Here is a 24,394-nt window from a genome sequence, read left to right on the forward strand (position 1 = left end):
TGGAGAAGGTCATTATTTTTAAGGTTCTCTGCATTCTCCAAAGAGTACTGCATGATACTGGACCTATTTTCTTACAAAATAAATTTAATTTCTACATTCCAAAGAGATCGCTATGCTCCACTTCAGCCTTTTTATCTGCTTCCCCTAAAATAAAAGAAACTTGGACTGCCAGCAGAGACTTTTCTTTTCTCACGATAAACCTTTAAAGTCTCTCCCGCCCTCTAGCCGTAAGCAACAAAATCAATCGTCCTTTAGTAAACATCTGAAAACGTTGCTGTCCTGCAGCTTGCTATTCATTGTATACCTCGCTCTAATTTACTTCCAACTTCCTGTTGCGCCAGCACATTTTTTCCAACTCTTAGCGCTAGGACGCCCCTTCAGTGCAGTGTATTCTACATACACTCAACCTAACTTGGTGTGCTTGGTTGGGAGGATGTTAGATTGCAATAAGGCCCATGAAGAAGGTGCTTGGATGTCATACGGGCTGGCAATGGTGGTGCTCTTTTCCAGTCATCTGAGCAGCCATTTTAGTACTCCGTTATGTCTGTGACCCTATACCTGGACCACTGAAATTATGGAATTTTGCGGCTGAAGCTTTTTCATATAATTATGGCTTTGCCTCATTTGCCATATAATTGATTATCTGCGGCATAAACAAATTGTAGCTCAAACAGATCAAAAGTTATTAAAAACGTTGTAATGTGTTTGCACGAAGTGGAAACTCAATCGCGAAGGTTAACTGGCCATCTTTCAGTTGCTTATTTCTGTATTTGGTTGGTAAATTGGTACTAATGAGGTGAAATCTTCGACCAGACAGTATTACCATGCTTAAAAGTGACAAAATAATAAAGTAATACTGTAGAAAAGGTGCTGCATTATGCTGTATGAGTTGCCTTTTCTTGCTGCATAATTTAGTCAACTCAGCAGCATAGTTCCAGAGACTCTGCCCTATACTAGTGTCATAAATACACGTAGCATACTTTATTCTACTGGCTGTTTTTTTGTGATCAGTTGCTCTGCAGGACATTCTGTCCCTCTAAAATGAGAACTGGATCCCTAATTGGTTCAAATAAGTCTGCAATGCAAAGTTTGAATGTGTTTCTCTTAGGAGGAGGAGCACGTCACTTTGCTTTCACTTTTGCATTTTTTTGAACTCACTCGTTGCCTCGTTGGCAGCTGCTTTACCAGGTATGGATTGTGAGTAGTATCAGAGCTGCCGCCAGCTGTAGCTTCTGGGGACGTCAAGCACCGCAGTCCAACCAGTGGTTGTGGTAGAATGGCTTTCAGGAGAACCTCATAGTATTTCTGTCCCAATTCGCCCATTTAGAATTTGAACACGCATGATGTTCTGATATGTGCTGGTATGCCTCTTTCTCGTTCCTTAACCTCATGCAGTATCTTGTTTGCAAACCAAAGGTGTGCCATGGCTTATGTTGATACACCAATGTTCCCCTACATAACATGCCACCGAGGCCGGCTTCTGTACACACACTGTGGGTGAACAGTTGGACGCCAAGAGAAACAAATGAACATCTGAGACTTCAGAAAATCTGAGGCCAAGAAAGATGTGCAGAGGAGCCCGTGTTGTTCTACTTTAAAACACTCTAAAACCTTGTACCTCTTGCATTGCCAAGAGGAGGCCTTTAACCTACTTTGGCATCATTAGATCATGTGTTTGGACTGCCTAAGCTCTCCGGTTTCGTCCAGAGTGCACATGTATCACTTGAAACCCATTAGTACTGGGGCTCTAAGTAACTTTTATGCAGAATCAAATCAAACAACATTGTTTGGTAAGTTAACCGATTGCAAACAGTGTGAGCACTCCACAGTGTAAGAAGCACTTACTAGAGCATGTGAAAGCTTGCAGTGCCCTCTGCGAGAAATGGGCGCTCCCACTGGCTGGAACCTTGAATACAGGATATTAAAGCAATGCTGGGACCATCTACTGAGAGTCAAATGGAAAATGGAACTTTGATAAATACAGCAGTATAAAATGTAGACTTTGTCAGATAAACTTGTAGTGAGACTTCGACAGTTGCTGATCAATTAATCTAACTCTTACAACACATCCTATTGCTGCAGGATTAAAAAATAAATAGCACATTCTAAGAAAATCATAGGGTTATTTGTTTGTACCGGTTCCTAATGGCTAAATTTCACACGTGTACTAACCGCATTATTGAGTACACGTGTGAAATTTACATCTGCATCAGTAACTCTCCCCTGCAAAAACTCACACCTTCACTTAAGGAACAAAGGCTTGAACCCAAGTCATTCTGCAGTTTTCCTCCAGATTCTTGCCAAAATCAGGACTGATGGTGCACTTTAAAGTATCTTGATTTTCAAATAGTTTCTGTCATGTTTCTAAGTGTTTTAAATATGTGTTTTGAAGCTAGTTGTATGAAAAGACTGGTCATAAAAAGTGCTCTCAAACTGCGCACCGCCCAGTTTTTAGGTCTCGCCTACGCAGCGTGCGTGCGCTGCATAAGAAAAATACCTTTAGCCATCGATTCAGTTTGTGTCCCAAAAACATGCACATGTTGCATTGCTTTCAATGGCAACGCTTGCACGTTTGGCGATTCCCTTGCAGAAGTGAGCTTTGACACCATATGTTTGTAATTAACTTGCAAACACATGGTGCCCCTGGCCTGCTCCCGCAAGGGAATCTTTGTGTGTAATCGACCGCACTCCCCTCAACCCTCCCACTTTTAGTGCGAGGCACGTGCGCTTGTTCATTTTAGTGCTGATGTGGAGTCACATGGCAGTTGTTGGCTACCATTTATTTACATGAAGTTTATCTCGGTTTGTTAATCATAAAATCAATACGCAGTTTTTTGTTGGAGAAAAATGTGAAAAGCTGTTTTGAAGCCCTTTGTACGCAGGCCTGTGGGCAGGTCAGCAGTGCTCATTGGCCAGAACTTCTAACTGATGTCGGTACCACTTCAAAGTCGAGGATTATGCCAGCCCCTTATAAAACTTAATCCCATTTGGCGGAGTAATGCATCCCTGGCAAGAAGTTGCAGGAACAACTGGCAATCAGTCTTTGAAACACATGATAGCGGGTTTTTGTATACATTTTTACTTAGGATTTTGGCTGCTTGTAAAGGATGCTTTAAATGGTTGCTGGACTTCACCTGGTCAGCTGAGCTTGCATCTGTCTTCCATTCGGGTCTACTGTACCATCAGTGCCCCTAGTTTACTCAGCGTTTGGTTCAGTCCATTTGGGCGTGCAGCCCACCTCCTCATTGGATCATGTCCTGGTGTTTGACTGATTTGTGCACTCTACAAACTAAACCTTTTCTATAACAAGTCATCACAGGAAGATCTGGGATCAGGGCATAAGGTTAGAAGACAAATCATTGGATGACCAGACGAAACTGGGGATAGGGTTTGGTAAGACTGTGAGAGAAGTACCAATAACTGGCTGCGTTACCCAAGTGAAGCATTCAACTCCACTTTCCTCTCCTTTTACCTCACATTGTTAGTAGATCGAGCCTTCCTCTCCATACCCCTCTTGCCCTGTTACTAGGTTGATTAATCTACAGTTGGTGATGCTGGAAATGTGTAATTCTGCAGCATTTTGCACCTATGCCTAATTATGGACTTGCAGCACCACCCTTCATCTGGTGAATAATTTGCAGATTTTTTAACCAAGCGCATATCCATAAATTTATTTTACTCAAGCGCATCAAACATTTCTAAAGCACTCCCATGTATCACGCAGCACAGTGGCAGGCCCTTTGCAAAAATAACTGGTCACTTTAAAGTTGCTGTATTTAGGTGTTATCCTTATACTACTGAGGTGAAATCTTCACTCAGCACCACCACAGCATCACCCAGGGCCACCACAGCATCACTCAGTACCACAACAATATCACTCAGCGCCATCATAGCATCACTCATCACCACCACAGCATCACTCATCACCACCACAGCATCACTCAGCACCACCACAGCATCACTCAGCGTCACCACAGCATCACTCAGCGTCACCACAGCATCACTCAGCGTCACCACAGCATCACTCAGCGTCACCACAGCATCACTCAGCGTCACCACAGCATCACTCACTCAGCGTCACCACAGCATCACTCACTCAGCGTCACCACAGCATCACTCACTCAGCGTCACCACAGCATCACTCACTCAGCGTCACCACAGCATCACTCACTCAGCGTCACCCCAGCACCCCGGCATCCCTCACTCAGCGTGACCCCGGCATCCCTCACTCAGCGTGACCCCGGCATCCCTCACTCAGCGTGACCCCGGCATCCCTCACTCAGCGTGACCCCGGCATCCCTCACTCAGCGTGACCCCGGCATCCCTCACTCAGCGCGACCCCCTCGGCATCCCTCACTCAGCGCGACCCCCTCGGCATCCCTCACTCAGCGCGACCCCCTCGGCATCCCTCACTCAGCGCGACCCCCTCGGCATCCCTCACTCAGCGCGACCCCCTCGGCATCCCTCACTCAGCGCGACCCCCTCGGCATCCCTCACTCAGCGCGACCCCCTCGGCATCCCTCACTCAGCGCGACCCCCTCGGCATCCCTCACTCAGCGCGACCCCCTCGGCATCCCTCACTCAGCGCGACCCCCTCGGCATCCCTCACTCAGCGCGACCCCCTCGGCATCCCGCACTCAGCGCGACCCCCTCAGCATCCCTCACTCAGCGCGACCCCCTCGGCATCCCTCACTCAGCGCGACCCCCTCGGCATCCCTCACTCAGCGCGCGCGACCCCCTCGGCATCCCTCCGCGCGACCCCCTCGGCATCCCTCCGCGCGACCCCCTCGGCATCCCTCCGCGCGACCCCCTCGGCATCCCTCCGCGCGACCCCCTCGGCATCCCTCCGCGCGACCCCCTCGGCATCCCTCCGCGCGACCCCCTCGGCATCCCTCCGCGCGACCCCCTCGGCATCCCTCCGCGCGACCCCCTCGGCATCCCTCCGCGCGACCCCCTCGGCATCCCTCCGCGCGACCCCCTCGGCATCCCTCCGCGCGACCCCCTCGGCATCCCTCCGCGCGACCCCCTCGGCATCCCTCCGCGCGACCCCCTCGGCATCCCTCCGCGCGACCCCCTCGGCATCCCTCCGCGCGACCCCCTCGGCATCCCTCCGCGCGACCCCCTCGGCATCCCTCCGCGCGACCCCCTCGGCATCCCTCCGCGCGACCCCCTCGGCATCCCTCCGCGCGACCCCCTCGGCATCCCTCCGCGCGACCCCCTCGGCATCCCTCCGCGCGACCCCCTCGGCATCCCTCCGCGCGACCCCCTCGGCATCCCTCCGCGCGACCCCCTCGGCATCCCTCCGCGCGACCCCCTCGGCATCCCTCCGCGCGACCCCCTCGGCATCCCTCCGCGCGACCCCCTCGGCATCCCTCCGCGCGACCCCCTCGGCATCCCTCCGCGCGACCCCCTCGGCATCCCTCCGCGCGACCCCCTCGGCATCCCTCCGCGCGACCCCCTCGGCATCCCTCCGCGCGACCCCCTCGGCATCCCTCCGCGCGACCCCCTCGGCATCCCTCCGCGCGACCCCCTCGGCATCCCTCCGCGCGACCCCCTCGGCATCCCTCCGCGCGACCCCCTCGGCATCCCTCCGCGCGACCCCCTCGGCATCCCTCCGCGCGACCCCCTCGGCATCCCTCCGCGCGACCCCCTCGGCATCCCTCCGCGCGACCCCCTCGGCATCCCTCCGCGCGACCCCCTCGGCATCCCTCCGCGCGACCCCCTCGGCATCCCTCCGCGCGACCCCCTCGGCATCCCTCCGCGCGACCCCCTCGGCATCCCTCCGCGCGACCCCCTCGGCATCCCTCCGCGCGACCCCCTCGGCATCCCTCCGCGCGACCCCCTCCGGCATCCCTCCGCGCGACCCCCTCCGGCATCCCTCCGCGCGACCCCCTCCGGCATCCCTCCGCGCGACCCCCTCCGGCATCCCTCCGCGCGACCCCCTCCGGCATCCCTCCGCGCGACCCCCTCCGGCATCCCTCCGCGCGACCCCCTCCGGCATCCCTCCGCGCGACCCCCTCCGGCATCCCTCCGCGCGACCCCCTCCGGCATCCCTCCGCGCGACCCCCTCCGGCATCCCTCCGCGCGACCCCCTCCGGCATCCCTCCGCGCGACCCCCTCCGGCATCCCTCCGCGCGACCCCCTCCGGCATCCCTCCGCGCGACCCCCTCCGGCATCCCTCCGCGCGACCCCCTCCGGCATCCCTCCGCGCGACCCCCTCCGGCATCCCTCCGCGCGACCCCCTCCGGCATCCCTCCGCGCGACCCCCTCCGGCATCCCTCCGCGCGACCCCCTCCGGCATCCCTCCGCGCGACCCCCTCCGGCATCCCTCCGCGCGACCCCCTCCGGCATCCCTCCGCGCGACCCCCTCCGGCATCGACCCCCTCCGGCATCCCTCCGCGCGACCCCCTCCGGCATCCCTCCGCGCGACCCCCTCCGGCATCCCTCCGCGCGACCCCCTCCGGCATCCCTCCGCGCGACCCCCCCCTCCCCCCCCCCCCCCCCCCCCCCCCCCCCCCCCCCCCCGTCCCTCGCCTCGGCATCCTCCGGCCCCCGGCAACCCTCCGCGACCCCCGCCCTCGCGCGCGACCCCCTCCGGCATCCCTCCGCGCGACCCCCTCCGGCATCCCTCCGCGCGACCCCCTCCGGCATCCCTCCGCGCGACCCCCTCCGGCATCCCTCCGCGCGACCCCCTCCGGCATCCCTCCGCGCGACCCCCTCCGGCATCCCTCCGCGCGACCCCCTCCGGCATCCCTCCGCGCGACCCCCTCCGGCATCCCTCCGCGCGACCCCCTCCGGCATCCCTCCGCGCGACCCCCTCCGGCATCCCTCCGCGCGACCCCCTCCGGCATCCCTCCGCGCGACCCCCTCCGGCATCCCTCCGCGCGACCCCCTCCGGCATCCCTCCGCGCGACCCCCTCCGGCATCCCTCCGCGCGACCCCCTCCGGCATCCCTCCGCGCGACCCCCTCCGGCATCCCTCCGCGCGACCCCCTCCGGCATCCCTCCGCGCGACCCCCTCCGGCATCCCTCCGCGCGACCCCCTCCGGCATCCCTCCGCGCGACCCCCTCCGGCATCCCTCCGCGCGACCCCCTCCGGCATCCCTCCGCGCGACCCCCTCCGGCATCCCTCCGCGCGACCCCCTCCGGCATCCCTCCGCGCGACCCCCTCCGGCATCCCTCCGCGCGACCCCCTCCGGCATCCCTCCGCGCGACCCCCTCCGGCATCCCTCCGCGCGACCCCCTCCGGCATCCCTCCGCGCGACCCCCTCCGGCATCCCTCCGCGCGACCCCCTCCGGCATCCCTCCGCGCGACCCCCTCCGGCATCCCTCCGCGCGACCCCCTCCGGCATCCCTCCGCGCGACCCCCTCCGGCATCCCTCCGCGCGACCCCCTCCGGCATCCCTCCGCGCGACCCCCTCCGGCATCCCTCCGCGCGACCCCCTCCGGCATCCCTCCGCGCGACCCCCTCCGGCATCCCTCCGCGCGACCCCCTCCGGCATCCCTCCGCGCGACCCCCTCCGGCATCCCTCCGCGCGACCCCCTCCGGCATCCCTCCGCGCGACCCCCTCCGGCATCCCTCCGCGCGACCCCCTCCGGCATCCCTCCGCGCGACCCCCTCCGGCATCCCTCCGCGCGACCCCCTCCGGCATCCCTCCGCGCGACCCCCTCCGGCATCCCTCCGCGCGACCCCCTCCGGCATCCCTCCGCGCGACCCCCTCCGGCATCCCTCCGCGCGACCCCCTCCGGCATCCCTCCGCGCGACCCCCTCCGGCATCCCTCCGCGCGACCCCCTCCGGCATCCCTCCGCGCGACCCCCTCCGGCATCCCTCCGCGCGACCCCCTCCGGCATCCCTCCGCGCGACCACTCGGGGCCACCGCAGCATCACTCGGGGCCACCGCAGCATCACTCGGGGCCACCACAGCATCACTCGGGGCCACCACAGCATCACTCGGGGCCACCACAGCATCACTCGGGGCCACCACAGCATCACTCGGGGCCACCACAGCATCACTCGGGGCCACCACAGCATCACTCGGGGCCACCACAGCATCACTCGGGGCCACCACAGCATCACTCGGGGCCACCACAGCATCACTCGGGGCCACCACAGCATCACTCGGGGCCACCACAGCATCACTCGGGGCCACCACAGCATCACTCGGGGCCACCACAGCATCACTCGGGGCCACCACAGCATCACTCGGGGCCACCACAGCATCACTCGGGGCCACCACAGCATCACTCGGGGCCACCACAGCATCACTCCGCACCACCACTCGGGGCCACCGCAGCATCACTCGGGGCCACCGCAGCATCACTCGGGGCCACCGCAGCATCACTCGGGGCCACCGCAGCATCACTCGGGGCCACCGCAGCATCACTCGGGGCCACCGCAGCATCACTCGGGGCCACCGCAGCATCACTCGGGGCCACCACAGCATCACTCGGGGCCACCACAGCATCACTCCGCACCACCACTCGGGGCCACCGCAGCATCACTCGGGGCCACCGCAGCATCACTCGGGGCCACCGCAGCATCACTCGGGGCCACCGCAGCATCACTCGGGGCCACCGCAGCATCACTCGGGGCCACCGCAGCATCACTCGGGGCCACCACAGCATCACTCGGGGCCACCACAGCATCACTCCGCAGCATCACTCGGGGCCACCGCAGCATCACTCGGGGCCACCACAGCATCACTCGGGGCCACCACAGCATCACTCGGGGCCACCACAGCATCACTCGGGGCCACCACAGCATCACTCCGCACCACCACAGCATCACTCCGCACCACCACAGCATCACTCCGCAGCATCACTCGGGGCCACCGCAGCATCACTCGGGGCCGCCACAGCATCACTCGGGGCCGCCACAGCATCACTCGGGGCTGCCACAGCATCTTTCAGTGCCACAACAATGTCACTCAGGGCCACCACTGCATCACTCAGGGCCACCACAGCATCACTCAGCACCACCACAGCATCACTCAGCACCACCACAGCATCACTCAACCCCACCACAGCATCACCCAGCACCACCACAGCATCACTCAGGGCCACCACAGCATCACGTAGAACCACTACAGCATCCCTCAGCACCACCACAGCATCCCTCCGGGCCACCACAGCATCCCTCCGGGCCACCACAGCATCTCTCTGGGCCACCACAGCATCACTCTGGGCCACCACAGCATCACTCTGGGCCACCACAGCATCACTCTGGGCCACCACAGCATCACTCTGGGCCACCACAGCATCACTCTGGGCCACCACAGCATCACTCAGCACAACCACAGCATCACTCAGCACCACCACAGCATCACTCAGCACCACCACAGCATCACTCCACGCCACCACAGCATCACTCCACGCCACCACAGCATCACTCAGGGCTGCCACAGCATCTTTCAGTGCCACAACAATGTCACTCAGGGCCACCACTGCATCACTCAGGGCCACCACTGCATCACTCAGGGCCACCACTGCATCACTCAGGGCCACCACAGCATCACTCAGGGCCACCACAGCATCACTCAGCACCACCACAGCATCACTCAGCACCACCACAGCATCACTCAACACCACCACAGCATCACCCAGCACCACCACAGCATCACTCAGGCCACCACAACATCACTCAGTGCCACCACAGCATAATTCAGCACCACCACAGCATCACTCAGCGCCACCGCAGCATCACTTCGCACCACCACAGCATCACTCAGCACCACCACAGCATCACTCGGGGCCACCACAGCATCACTCAGGGCCACCACAGCATCACATAGAACCACTACAGCATCCCTCGGCACCACCACAGCATCCCTCAGCACCACCACAGCATCCCTCTGGGCCACCACAGCATCCCTCTGGGCCACCACAGCATCCCTCTGGGCCACCACAGCATCCCTCTGGGCCACCACAGCATCCCTCTGGGCCACCACAGCATCCCTCTGGGCCACCACGTCATCCCTCTGGGCCACCACGTCATCCCTCTGGGCCACCACGTCATCCCTCTGGGCCACCACAGCATCACTCTGGGCCACCACAGCATCACTCTGGGCCACCACAGCATCACTCTGGGCCACCACAGCATCACTCTGGGCCACCACAGCATCACTCAGTGCCACCACAGCATCACTCAGTGCCACCACAGCATCACTCAGTGCCACCACAGCATCACTCAGTGCCACAACAATATCACTCAGCACCATCACAGCATCACCCAGCACCACCACAGCATCACTCAGCGCCACCACAGCATCACTAAGCACCACCACAGCATCACTCAGCGCCACCACAGCATCACTAAGCGCCACCACAGCATCACTAAGCACCACAACAGCATCACTCAGTGCCACAACAATATCACTCAGCACCACCACAGCATCATTTGGGCCACCACTGCATCACTCGGGCCACCACAGCATCACTCGGGCCACCACAGCATCACTCATAACCACCACAGCATAAATTAGGGCCACCACTGCATCACTCAGTGCCATAACAATATCACTCAGCACCACCACAGCATCACTCAGCACCACCACAGCATCACTCAGCACCACCACAGCATCACTCAGCGCAACAACAGCATCACTCAGCCCCACAACAATATCACTCAGCACCACCACAGCATCACTCAGTACCACATCAGTATCACTCACCATCGCCTTTGCACTAGTACACCACCACATCATCACCACTCAGCAAGACCTGAGTATCATTCAGCATCACCTCAGCATTGGCTACGTACCCGCCACCACCACCACCACCCCCACCACCACCCACCACCACCACCACCACCACCACCACCACCACCACCCACCACCACCCACCACCACCACCCACCACCCACCACCCACCACCACCCACCACCACCACCACCCACCACCACCACCCACCACCACCACCCACCACCCACCACCACCACCCACCACCACCACCACCCACCACCACCCACCACCACCCACCACCACCACCCACCACCACCCACCACCACCCACCACCACCCACCACCACCACCACCTCACTCTCCCACCACCACCTCACTCTCCCACCACCACCTCACTCTCCCACCACCACCTCACTCTCGAAATCAGGCATCTGTTGATTCTCCCCTAGAGAGCTAGTGTTATAATACAGGTACTAGTTCCCAACCTTCACCCTCTGATTGTTTATGCCCTCTCAAAAAAAAGCTTTAACAAACAACCATTGGAATAGGCAGAAACAAGTTGCCAGCATTGCAAGAACAAAAGAAATCTGAGGACATTTTTTATTGTAAATACTTTTTTTAATATGGTCGTTCAGTTGTACATAATGCCTTCTTGGTCATATATAAAGTAACAAAAATGCTTCTGACACTTTTTTATTATAACTTTTCAGCATGCTGCACAGCAGCCACACTTCTCTAAAGCACAGCTTGAAGACATTGGCAAAGTCAATAGCTCTGGCTAAACACTTATAAGGCCCCAAAGGCGAGACCTATTGGCTATGCCAATGCTTGTTAATTTTGCAATGGGTCCATGCTCTAATAGGTTGCATTGCAAAATGTCCATTCACAAGGAACAAACTTCCTGTTGAATGTTAAATAGGCAGGCCGCTTATTTCATCCCTGGTGGCTAGCAACAAAACGGGTATGGTGCCCTGAACGTGAACGTCAGCTGGCCATTTCTGATCTGGCATTCCCAAATGGATAATGTTTTTTTTAAATGAATATTGTTTAATACTCCATGTTCCTTAAAGCAACCTGTACTGCTGAAAAGAAAGGAGAAAAATCCTGTTTGGGAGAAAATTAAGGCAGGAGGCAGAGGTCTGCATGGCCACTGCCTGCTCATCCCTAAGGCCGCTCGACGTATATCCCAAAGGAGAAGCTACCCTAAATGGACAGCTTCCATTTTTTTAATCTATTGCCACCTCCTTTGAGATGTCAGTATTATTTCAATGGTTTGTGACTGCAATCAGGGTTGCAAACCATTGAGGCATACCATTCCTAATTGAAATTAGGAGGGGATACTCCTTTCATGCTCCTTGCTAATAGCAATGCAGAACTGGGTGGTGAACTCATTTTGCAAGTTGGAATTTTTTTTCCGACTTGGAAAATGGGGATAGAACGCTGCAAAAAAAATGTTGAGATCTCAAACCCAGTGATTGTGCAAATCACAGGGTTTCTAACACAAAATGGCTTTGCACCTGCATCACCTAATTTAATGGTAATCCGTTTACTTTCCTTAAAGGGATGGAAGGCTGGGTTGGCCTAACTGGGTTTCAAACTTCGGTCCTGTAGATAGCAGCATATTGTCAAAGGTGAGACTTTATTCCATTGAGGATTCCTGTTGCCTCCCTATTTCTAAGAGAAGGCTTTGCCCTTCTAGAGTGCTCTGCTGCCCATCCAGACAACGACAAGCAAGAGTTAAGGCCTTTGTGGCTGCTTGCTATGGTCTTGTGCTAGGGACAGACTGGTGGAGCATACAATGGAGATGCTAATGTCTCACCTTTGTTCTACTATGTGCTTTTAGACCATATTAGTATGATGCTGAATGTTTCTCTCACCTACTTTACATTGTTCATTTGGGATGAGATAATGTTGATGGCCAGGCGAGCACAGGCAGAAGGATCTGACACCCTTTGTATGTTTCACTAAGCCCTGTCCAACCGCTTAATTCATTATGTGTTGGCTCTTCCATCTTACAATAACCTTCATTGAGATTCTTCAGCAATAACATCTAAACCTTAATACTGGAATCAGTGGCTGGCATATCCTATGTTTGTGTGAGATGGTTCACATCCGAAAATCACAATAATTATTTGTGCTTTTGCATTCTTCAGTCAATAATATTTCAATGTTGTGCATCTGCATTTGGGGTTGCAAACCATTGATGCATGCCATTCCTAATTGAAATCAAAAGGGGACCACCTTTCATGCCACTTCCTAATTGAGGGTTAGTATTAGACAGCAATCCCATTTTGTAAGTTGGAAATTTTATCTCACAGAATGGGTTTAGTACATAGCAAAAAAGACATTTTTGAATCTCAAACCCAGTGATTGTACAAATCACAGGGTTTCAACCAGAGAATGGCTGTGTACCCAATATCACCTAATTTAATGGTAATCAATTTACTTTCCTGAGAAAGGTGGAAGGCTGGCTTGGCCTTCCTGCTTTCGAACGTCAGACCTGCAAGTCTCAGTATATGTCAAATGTTCTTGTTTATGTCACTGAGGAATCCTATAGTTGCCTCCCAAAGCGTAGAGAGGCTCGACCCTGTCAAAGTCATCTACCATCCACCCAGACAAGACAAGGAAGCACAAAATGAGAACTACGGCCTTTTTAGCTGCTTGATTTTGGTGAACGGTGCTGCATACAATGGACATGTTGATGTTCCACTTTTGTTGTAATATGTGCTGTTTGACAATATTAGTCTGCTGCTGGATCTGTCTTTCACCAACATAATATTGTTCACATGGGATGGGATGGGATCATGTTGATGACCAGGCTATCAGAGACAGAAGGATCTGATGACCTTAGGTTACGCTAAGCCCTGTCCAAACCTTGTAAGTTATCACATGTTACCACTACCATCTTACAAAAACCTGCATTGAGGTCCTTCAGCAATGAAATCTAAGCCCTGATAGTGGAGTAATTGGCTAACAAATTCTATGCTTGTGTGAGAAGATTCACGGGCACTAATCACATTTCCCAGTTGTGCTTTTGCCTTCTTAAGGCTTTCTTAAAGACATTGGCATTATAAAGAAACTGTGATTTGATAACCGTTCCATATACCTTTTGAGAGGCCATATAGACACTGAGTGAACATCAAAGTAACTTGCAATGTGTTTGTCTTTGATAGGCTCATACTTGGTCCAAGAGATCTGAAACTCAGCATGAAATCTAATCTGAGAAGCAATCCTAAATAACTGGTTATTGTGGATTCTTTTACATCTGCTATGGGGCGAAGTGTTTAATTATTTGCGTACACTCATTTTTACACCCAGTTTAATCACATAATTAGTAATAATAGCATGTTAGCGTTGGAAGTATATGTAATCTGGTAAGATTAATGATGTACCAATTTAGCCGCCTATATAAATATCCTCCTTTGCTTTGAGAGTGAGCTGACCGTTTCACATTAGAACAGTTCACCTTTACTGTTTGATTGATCATGAAACTTATAGTTTGGGGTACAGAAGTCAATGCTGAAATAGCTATTGAATGAACTTCGTTTCCACCCTATTCCAACAAAGTCGCATAGGAATGACATTTGTCTGTCATTAGAGTAGATCTGCTGGGGAATTATTTATATTTACTACAAAATGAGATGTAAATGATCATCATCTGTGCTAGTAAACTGCTGGAGACATAACCCCAGAACAGTGCCTCATTTTTTATATAGCTCAAAGGTGCTCTTACAAATGCAGACCAACCATGTTTGCAGAAATGTAAAACATTTAGAACCGAATGTGTAGTTTAGTAATCTTTACTTTAAATCTTGAAATACTTAAATAAACTATTAGACCTATAAAGAACACTAGAAAGAACTCTGCAGTATCAGAACTTACTTGAAAGTTTGGGTGTGGTAATGAGCTTGTATACCTTTTGTAAAGGATGGAGGTAATCTGTTATTATTCATGAGCTAATAAAATGTACTCATGTAAAATCATAGTGACTGACTTGTCAATGGACAGTCAATTAAATAGGGATACTTACATTGAAACAGTTCGCATAATCTGTAGACTACTACATTATTGCTTTCACCACCATTTTCTGCTTACCATTAACTCATACCCATACTTCGTCGTACCATTAGCTTGCATCCCTTTCCCGCAGATAAGCCCTAAAAAATAATAAATATTAATTTGTATATTATATTAACAGAGAACCGTAATATTTTCTTAGATATTTAATTATATTAAAAAATTAAGAGAGGGAACCATATACCAAATCCCAACCTTCTCAAATATTAAATCCTTAATTACATTAATATTGCTTAGAATAAAATAAGGAACGTATAGAAGGTACAAATTGTAGAAAGGCAATGTGATTAAAATGACATTTTACGGCAATGGAAACTCTAAGTCCAATTTCATGTATGCATGTGTTTTAATTTAATTTTTCAAATTTGATAGTCCAGAAGGGACAGACGAAGTATTGCAGAGACTCAAAAATGGCAGTGGAAGTAACGGTCAGCTGAAGTAATGACAGGAGACCCTACATTTGATTATTGGGAAATGGTTGCAATGTCCCTTCTAAACTCTGATAACCTTGTCACATCCCTTTTGACCACCCGTTTGTGGTTCTATTAACTTCCTGGAAAAGCATCATTTACAGCATTGTCGTGACTGCTGCTGGGGAAAAGATAGGCCTACTTGTTAGAACACTGGGTTTGCATCTCGTTTTTCATTGGTGTTTCCTCCTTGACACCCTAAAGTAATCTTGGGCAAGGCGTTCTGATGCAGAAGCATGATCAATATAAAACGGTAACTGGTTAGCATCAAAGAGTACCAGTAGTTGACTGCTTGATTAGCTTATCGAAAGGAAAGCATATCCCCCTTTCGACTTCACAAGCAGTCCCTTTTTGCACAGCATTCAATTCTAAACTCTTGACAGCTGCGGGGGCAAGAAAAGACCTGGACAGAAGGTTGGCCACTGCACAGAGGTTGGTGCTGTTTCCTCCCCTGCAGTAGAAAAAGTAAACAAAGATTGGGCGGACAGGTATTGTGTTAATAGACACCCAGCATTAAGCAGAGTGCATTAGAGTGGAGCTTGTTCACGGATATGTTATGAGTTTACTGGAATTTAGGGAACCTTTTCAAAACCGCAAGACATTGCGTGTGTCAAGCCGTAAGTATAATAACAAACTCGGCTGTGTTTGAAGGGTTTTGGAGCACCTGTGAGACTGTCATTTTAACTTTGGTCTTTTGCCTCGCCTTGCCATCCCTCAGGCATGTGTCCCAGTTTGACGCACTACTTTATTGCTTTCATGACAAAGAATCCGAAAGAGCTTTTACGGAATAGATCTGCAGTAGATTGTGTCTCCTTGGAGCCCAAAGGCTTTTTAAAATTTGCTTCCGTCCTCCTATTGAGCTCCAGTGCTATGGGCGAGAAGAAACTTCTTCTTGTACATCTGTGCAGGTCACTTGGGATGCTGAATGCATGAATGAAATTCTCGTTGCAACAATGCTTATGTCTGTGTAAGAAGATCTAAAAAAAGGAGCGATGGGAGGAGAAAAATGACTTTAAATGCCATTTACAGGGTAGTTGTTTAATGCCTTTTAAATCCTTGTATTAAATGACATTGCAACTCACACACAGGTCAATTGTTGACCAGTTCATTCACTGGATCTGTGAATTGCATGTTGCCTAGCACGAAACCTCATTCTGTGAGATGGGAGAAATAGCAAACACCTTGCTTGAAATGCCTTTCTTTTTCAATTAAAAAAAAACAATTTAGTCAGTACATGTGATAAAGGCTTATTAAATGAAATACATTGAACAGAAAACAATAGCTATCTATTTTTTTCCTTTAAAATATATATTTTGTTATTTTTTAAATTAGTTTAAGCTTTCATCACATAAGGTCATTGAACACATAACATTATTGTTCTTTTAAGAGCATTGTGAAAAACAACTTTGATATGAAAGGCAGGAGAAAGCAATAGCAGACCCACATTTTATTATTTTCTAACAGGATTGTAATGTGGATAAAATAATTTATCAGAATCTTGAAAATCATCCCAATAGTATAAAAATCGGTTAAAACTCTATTGCATATTATTGTGCAACTAATGGTACAAAAAAAGGCATTTTGGAAAAAACAAAAAACTTAAAGCATATGAAAAAATATATAATCAGTTTTGCTGGCAAATATTCAGAAAAAGTAGCAGTAAAGGGTAAACTTTTTTAACTATGTATTTCTCGAGTAAACATTCTTTCAACCTCCTCAGATATTTTAACCAAAGGCAGGCAATTGAAAACGTGCGTGATTTTGGGCCTGATTTAGATATCGGCAGACGGGTCACTCCGTTAAAATGGGGACGGATATCTATCCACTGAAATCTAAATCCCATAATATCCTATGGGATTTAGATTTTGGCAGACGGGACATCCACCCTCGCTGTGATGGAGTGATCCGTCTGCCAATATCTAAATCAGGACCTTAGTCTCATATAGGAAACCCTTCATAATGGAGAAATTCACTTTGATTTTCATTCTTATGCAGTCTTCAATAGTAGAGGAGACTAAGTTGGTTTATTTTATTTCATTCATTAAAAGTAAGTCTCAAATAGAAGAAAATAAATGGAAATTACTCTTGTTACTTGCTGAGCCAGAATACAATGGTTGAGATATTATGATTGAAAGACACTGGGTTATTAATTGCAAAATATGTGACTCTTTCACAAGTAATACAGCCACAACTTTCACTTCACTGAGAAGCAAGTACCCCATTTTACAGTTGCCACTCTCAGGGTAGCGAAGCAGAGCAGTCCATGGCCTACTCAAGGAAGTGGTGTGTGCTGGTATCTCCAGTTTGCTAGTACACAAAAACAACTCTCAATAATAATTGTGTAGTCAGTGCTTTCTCTATACAAATGAAAAGTACTTTATTACATACACATTGCTAATTATGATACATTCATTTACAAATATCTACAAACATGCAGTTGGACATACATTTGGTGACACCCATGGAACAGTTGACACTCCAGCAAGCCATAACTATAACTCTCAGTGCTGCTACACATAAGCCTGGGCACACAATCAAAGGGTGCAATTATAAAAACTTTGGATGACTGGCTTTGTCAGGGTGTCACTACATTATTAGAAGCAAATATATGGCATTTAAACACATTCTGGACATGATCAGCTTTTGCCTGAGGAACAACTTTTTTTTATATTTGAGAGTCAATTTTACCATCAGATCCAGGGCACCATGATGGGGACTTGTTTCACCTCCAGTTATGCATGTTTGTATATAGGCTGATGGGAGGAACGGTTTGCGTCTATACTCCATCTCTGTGATGACCGCGTGGTGCTATGGGCATGTTACACTGATGACATATTTGTCATTTGGTGGGGATTGGAACTACTGGCCATGGAGTTTGTTGAAAGTCTCAACAATAATGAACTAAATCTTAAATTCACCAGACAGATTGACAGAAGGCCATTGGAATTTGTGGTTTTCAAACTGGATGTGTACATCTCACACATTAATACCAAATTGTTCTGCAAAACTACTGCAGGCAACAGTGTACTTCATGCCACCAGTAGACACCTCAAATGCCTGGTTGTACGTATTATTCCATATGGTAAGCTCATCAGAGCATGAAGAAATTGCAGCAGTGACAGAGCCTTTGAGAAAGAGCAAACTGTGATACTACAGAGGTTCCATGAGAGGGGGTATGGCAATGAAACCCAAACCACAGCAGTGAGCAAGGTGGAGGGGACTAATAGGAAACATCTCTTAGTGGTTTAACGTAGGGCATCTGATGAAGATGAGCAGGTTCTGTTTATCACCACCTATTATAAACAGGCTGACAGCATAAGAAACACTCTCAGCAAACATTGGCATGTGCTCCACTCTGAGGACAGCATCCCTACGTACATATACTTACAACCTGGCATTACCTTCAGGAGGAATCACAACCTGAAGGACATGCTGTGCAGAAACATGGACAAAGATCCAGGACCAGAGGGGTCAGATCTGTTCCCCATGCTTTGTGCCCTGTTTTAATTGCAAGGCCTGTAAATCAAGCAAAGAGGTACAATCCTTTACCATTTGTGATTCCAGGAATGAGTTAAAAATCTAAAAGTGTCTATCATGTCATTCCAATTTTTGCATTTATGCTCTGAGATGCCCATGCAATCTGTCACACATTGGGAGTACCAAACATATGGCCAAAAAGCGGGTTCTCGAGCAAATGAGAGCCATCTCACACTGGGACAAGTAATACCCAGTCACTGATCATTTTAAGGAACATCATGCCAGCAACAAAAGCCCTTTACAGTACTTTGTATTTGAGCATGTTGGAAAGTGAGTTATTGGTAGGGGCAAAGGTAGGTCTGCCACTAGCAATAAGGCCACTAACACATGATAGGACTCAGCATAGGTCTTAGAAAATTATTCCTTTGCTCAACCCTTGGTAACGTGGCTGCGAGCAGACAGGCTTAAGTTCAAAGACAGGTATGTAAAGCATTCAAAAACACCATTTCAGTAAATAATTAAGACATAACACCAAATAAAAATCTAACACCAATTTATAAAAACAGGTTATATTTTAAATAACACCAAAACCAAAATAATCCACTGTAGGGAACCAGAGATATGAATTTTTAAAGATTAGTCACTTTCTAGTGCTTAGAAACCAACAGCGCCCCTTTAAGTCATTTTGTTTTCTCTGTCAGGGACACACCTTTATAAATTGTTCTGAAGAATTCTCACCACTGTAGTGGGCCGCCTTCTTCATCAAGCGGGTTCCAGTTAGAACACCTTCCTGGCTTTCTGCTTGCGGGTCCCAAAGTACCCAACACACAATCCAAGGTTCTGGAATCTCCAAGAGGGTCCTTCAAAGTGTGAAACTTTAATTCCGCTATCCACTAGAACAAAACCCTTACAAATCCAGTGGTACTCCAGGCTTTGAATTCTTTGTGGGGCTATCCAGGTGAGCTCTGTTAACCTGTAGCTTGCAGGGAGTCCACTCTTAGTCCTTTGGCAGCAAGGTAATCCATAGGGCTGTAGTTTCAGATGGTGCAGTCTTCATAGGTCAGGCCTTGGAGTTCCTTGAACAGCAAAAAAAACTTTCCAGCAGGGCACTTCTTGGTTCATTCAGTTTCAAGCAGAAGATCTGGAGGGCTCTGCCCCTCTCAGATACTTATTCATAATTCTCTGGGTCAAGCACCAGGTCACTGCTGACCAATGAGAGCAGGGCAACTCCTCATAGTTATGGCCACATCCTGTGGAGTGTGGCATTAGTTTGTCCCAGAGTGCATCATTCTTCCAAATCCATAATGGCTGATTTTCCAGCAAGGAGGTAAGAGCTGGCTAAACACACCCCCTACCATCTGCACATACCTTCCTTAAGCCTAGCCCTGACTCTGGGTCAAGTCTGTCATAGTGGACTGAAACCCAGGCCTCCCCTCTGCCTTTGAAGAGCGTAGTTTACGACGTCACCTCCTGGCCTGGCATTCCTATAGAACAGCACACTTCCCTCCCAGCAACCTGGCTAATCCACTTAACTCTGACCAATCAGGGCAGACCACTGAAAGGCTGAATTTGGACTTACAAACAAGAAAGTCTCATAACTTATTGTATGTACACTTTAGGAGAAATTTAACAATATAATATTGTTGGATTTACAACTAACATTCTGGGAAGTCTTTGAATGGTCCGGGTAGTCCTCTCCTATCAATATCTATTAATCAATCACTTCCTACCATGTTAACCTATGGGCATGGGGTTTGCAATATGGAAAAATTACCTGAGCCACTTTTCAAGAACCAGGGCTTATAAAACCATATTTAATAAGTATTTCCCTAATTTTTACAGGACCCCCACCCCCTGTGCAACTAGGGGAGACTTCAGGGGTTCTGAATCTGCAGAAATATTGCAGATCATCCTTAACCAATTCTTCTAGCATCAAAGTCGAATTTGAGCAGCTCTTTAATACAATGTGGGGAGTGAAATGTAAAATTTCACTTTACCCAGGCATATAAAAACTAATTGTATAAGCGCGCTCCTTATAGATAACTGACCCCCCTCCCCTGGGATACCTAGGGGTGATCCTGGGGGTCCCTAATATGCAACAACATGGTAGGCTTTTCATTTCTAAGGGCCCCTACACCCAAAGTCGAGTTTGGGCAAAATTTAAGGTTTAAAAGCTGTCCTGGCCACCAGGGATGCTTTTAAACTGACTTCAGGCTTCAGCACTGCACACTTGCTAGTGCAGAAAATCTGCTGGCCTCTAAACTTCCATACCCCAGGATACTGGATACTTCTGGGTAGTTTCAATCCCCTGCCCTATTACATACTAGGGGCTTATGGGGTAGGTCATGCCAATTACAGGGGTACCCCACCATACCATAGTGTACCCTAGTGTATGTTGGGTGTCTTAACTGTATTCTAATGTGTTCCTTTTTAGCTTGGCACTAGCCCTGGGTCTGGTTAAACAGAGCCCAGGGCCAGTCAGTGTCAGTTACCACTAGTTCCAATCAGCAAAAAGTTGGGGGGTGTCCAGGGCACAGGATGACTTTGCAACATAGCCCCCCAAACGAAAGGTGATGGGTTACTAACCTACACCCTGGTATTCCTTATCGGCTAAGTGGGAAAACCTGGAAAGTCCATCTGCATTGGCATGGGCAACCCCAGGTCTATGTTCCACTGTAAAGTCCATTCCTGTAGGGAAATGGACCACCTTAACAGCTTGGGATTCTCCCCTCTCATCTGCATGAGCCACCTGAGAGGCCTGTGGTCAGTTTGAGCACGAAAGTGAGTCCCAAACAAATATGGTCTCAACTTTTTCAGTGACCACACCACCGCAAATGCCTCTCTCTCAATGTCATTCCACCTCTGCTCTCTGGGAAGAAGCCTCCTGCTAATAAAGGCAACTGGCTGGTCAAGGCCCCCTTCATTTAGCTGTGGTAAGACTGATCCAATCCCTTGCTCTGAAGCATCAGTCTGAACGACAAATTTGTTTGTGTAGTCAGGGGCCAGTAACACTGGTGCTGAACACATAGCAGCTTTCAGGGTGTCAAAAGCCTTCTGACACTCTGGGGTCCAAATCACCTTTTTGGGCTTCTTTTCAGAAGTCAGTTCTGTTAGGGGCCCCACAATGGTCCCATAATTTTGAACAAACCTTCTGTAGTACCTTGTCAGTCCAAGGAATGCCCTGACCTGAGTCTGAGTAACAGGAGCTGTCCAATCCAAAATAGTTTGGATTTTAGCTTGGAGAGGCTGTGCATGCCCCCCACCTACCAGGTGGCCCAGGTACACTACAGAACTCTGCCCTATTTGGCACTTGCTTGCCTTAATAGTCAGTCCTGCCTGCTGCATGGCCTGAAGCACTTCCCTTAGGTTGTTTAAGTGATCCCCCCAGGTAGAACTGTATACAGCTATATCATCCAGATAAGCTGCACTGAACTGTTCCAACCCAGACAAGACCCTGTTCCCCAACCTTTGGAAGGTGGCAGGTGCATTCTCTAATCCAAAGGGCATTACCTTGAACTGATAATGTCCCTCTGGTGTGGAGAATGCTGACCTCTCCTTTGCTCCATCGGTGAGGGAAATCTGCCAGTAACCTGAAGTTAAATCAAAAGTACTCAGGTACTTAGCAGCCCCTAACCTATCAATGAGCTCATCAGCTCTAGGTATAGGGTGGGCGTCCGTCTTTGTGACTGCATTCAAACTTCTGTAGTCCACACAGAACCTTAACTCCTTGGGTCCACCCTGAGGACTAGGTTTAGGTGCCAGTACCACTGGACTGGCCCATGGACTCTCAGACGGTTTAATTACCCCCAGCTCCAGCATCTTAGCAAACTCAGCTTTAATGCTGGCTCGGACATGGTCAGACAACCTGTACAGTTTATTTTTGACAGGTAGGCTGTCACCAGTGTCAATGTGGTGCACACACCACTCAGTTATGCCTGGGGTCAAAGAGAACAGGCCAGCAAACTGCTCCAGCACCTGCTTACAGTCTCTGTGCTGCTGGTCTGTCAATTTGGGAGAGAGTACAACTCCCTCCACTGACCCATCTTGCACATTAGTGGAGAGGAGGTCGGGCACAGTCTCAGTTTCCTACTTTACACCCTCATCAGTGACCAGTAACATGGTCATGTCTGCCCTGTCATGGTGTGGTTTCAGTCTATTCACATGCAGGACCCTGTGAGGGTTCCTGCGGGTACCAAGGTCAACCAAATAGCTAACCTCACCCTTCTTTTCTAAGATTGGATAGGGCCCACTCCACTTGTCATGGAGGGCCCTGGGAGCCACAGGCTCCAACACCCACACCAACTGTCCTGGGGTATACTCAGGCACAGTAGCCTTTTGATCATACCAGTGCTTCATTAGCTCCTGGCTGGCCTCCAGTTTCCTGTTTGCCTTGTACATGTACTCCGCCATTCTAGATCTCAGGCCTAGCACATAATCAAGCACATTGTCCTTAGCTTCTTTAAGAGGCTTCTCTAAAGACTCTCTTAGCAGGCTCAATGGCCCCCTCGCAGGGTGTCCAAACATCAACTCAAAAGGACTGAAACCAACCCCTTTCTGTGGCACCTCCCTGTAGGCAAACAGTAAGCATGGGAGGAGAACATCCCATCTCCTCCTGAGTTTCTCTGACAACCTGTTTATCATGCCCTTCAGGGTTTTGTTGAATCTCTCAATAAAGACCATTTCCTTGTGGGTGATAGGGGTGGTGAACTTGTAGTTGACACCACACTCATCCCACATAGCAGTCAGATAGCTGGACAGGAAGTTTGTGCCCCTATCTGAAAGCACCTCTTTTGGAAAACCCACTCTGGTGAACACACCTAGCAGTGCTCTAGCCACCGCAGGTGCATCAATGGTTCTAAGAGGTATGGCTTCAGGGTATCTAGTAGCATGGTCAACTACCACTAAGATATACCTATTTCCTGATGCAGTAGGTGGGTCCAGGGGACTAACAATGTCCATCCCCACCCTTTCAAAAGGAACCCCAACCGCTGGCAGTGGTATTAGGGGAGCCTTTGTCTTGCCCCCTGCCTTGCCACTGGCCTGACAAGTGACACAGGAGCTGCAAAACTCCTTTACCTTTTCAGACATATTGGGCCAGTAGAAATGGTTCACCAACCGGTTCCATGTCTTTGTCCGTCCCAAATGTCCTGCCAAAGGGATATCGTGACTCAAAGTCAGGATTAACTCTCTGTACTTCTGGGGCACCACCCATCTCCTGGTGGCCCCCTCCTTGAGGTTTCTGGCCTCAGTACAAAGCAGTCCATCTTCCCAGTAAGGCAATTTAGAGGATTTTTATAATCTTAAATTATTCACTGAAAGGTGTAGTTTTTAAACACAAGTCCTCATCCACACCGCTGAACGCCAAATGTTGGAAAGTGAGTTATTGGTAGGGGCAAATGTAGGTCTGCCACTGGCAATAAGGCCACTAACACAAGATAGAACTCAGCATAGGTCTTAGAAAATTATTCCTTTGCTCAACCCTTGGTAACGTGGCTGCGAGCAGACAGGCTTAACTTCAAAGACAGGTATGTAAAGCATTCAAAAACACCATTTCAGTAAATAATGAAGACACAACACCAAATAAAAATCCAACACCAATTTATGAAAATAGGTAATATTTGTATCTTTTAAATGACACCAAAACAAAAATAATCCACTGTAGGGAACCAGAGATAGGAATTTGTAAAGATTA

The sequence above is a fragment of the Lissotriton helveticus genome, chromosome 1_1 (assembly GCF_964261635.1).
Source record: "Lissotriton helveticus chromosome 1_1, aLisHel1.1, whole genome shotgun sequence".
Taxonomy (NCBI): domain Eukaryota; kingdom Metazoa; phylum Chordata; class Amphibia; order Caudata; family Salamandridae; genus Lissotriton; species Lissotriton helveticus.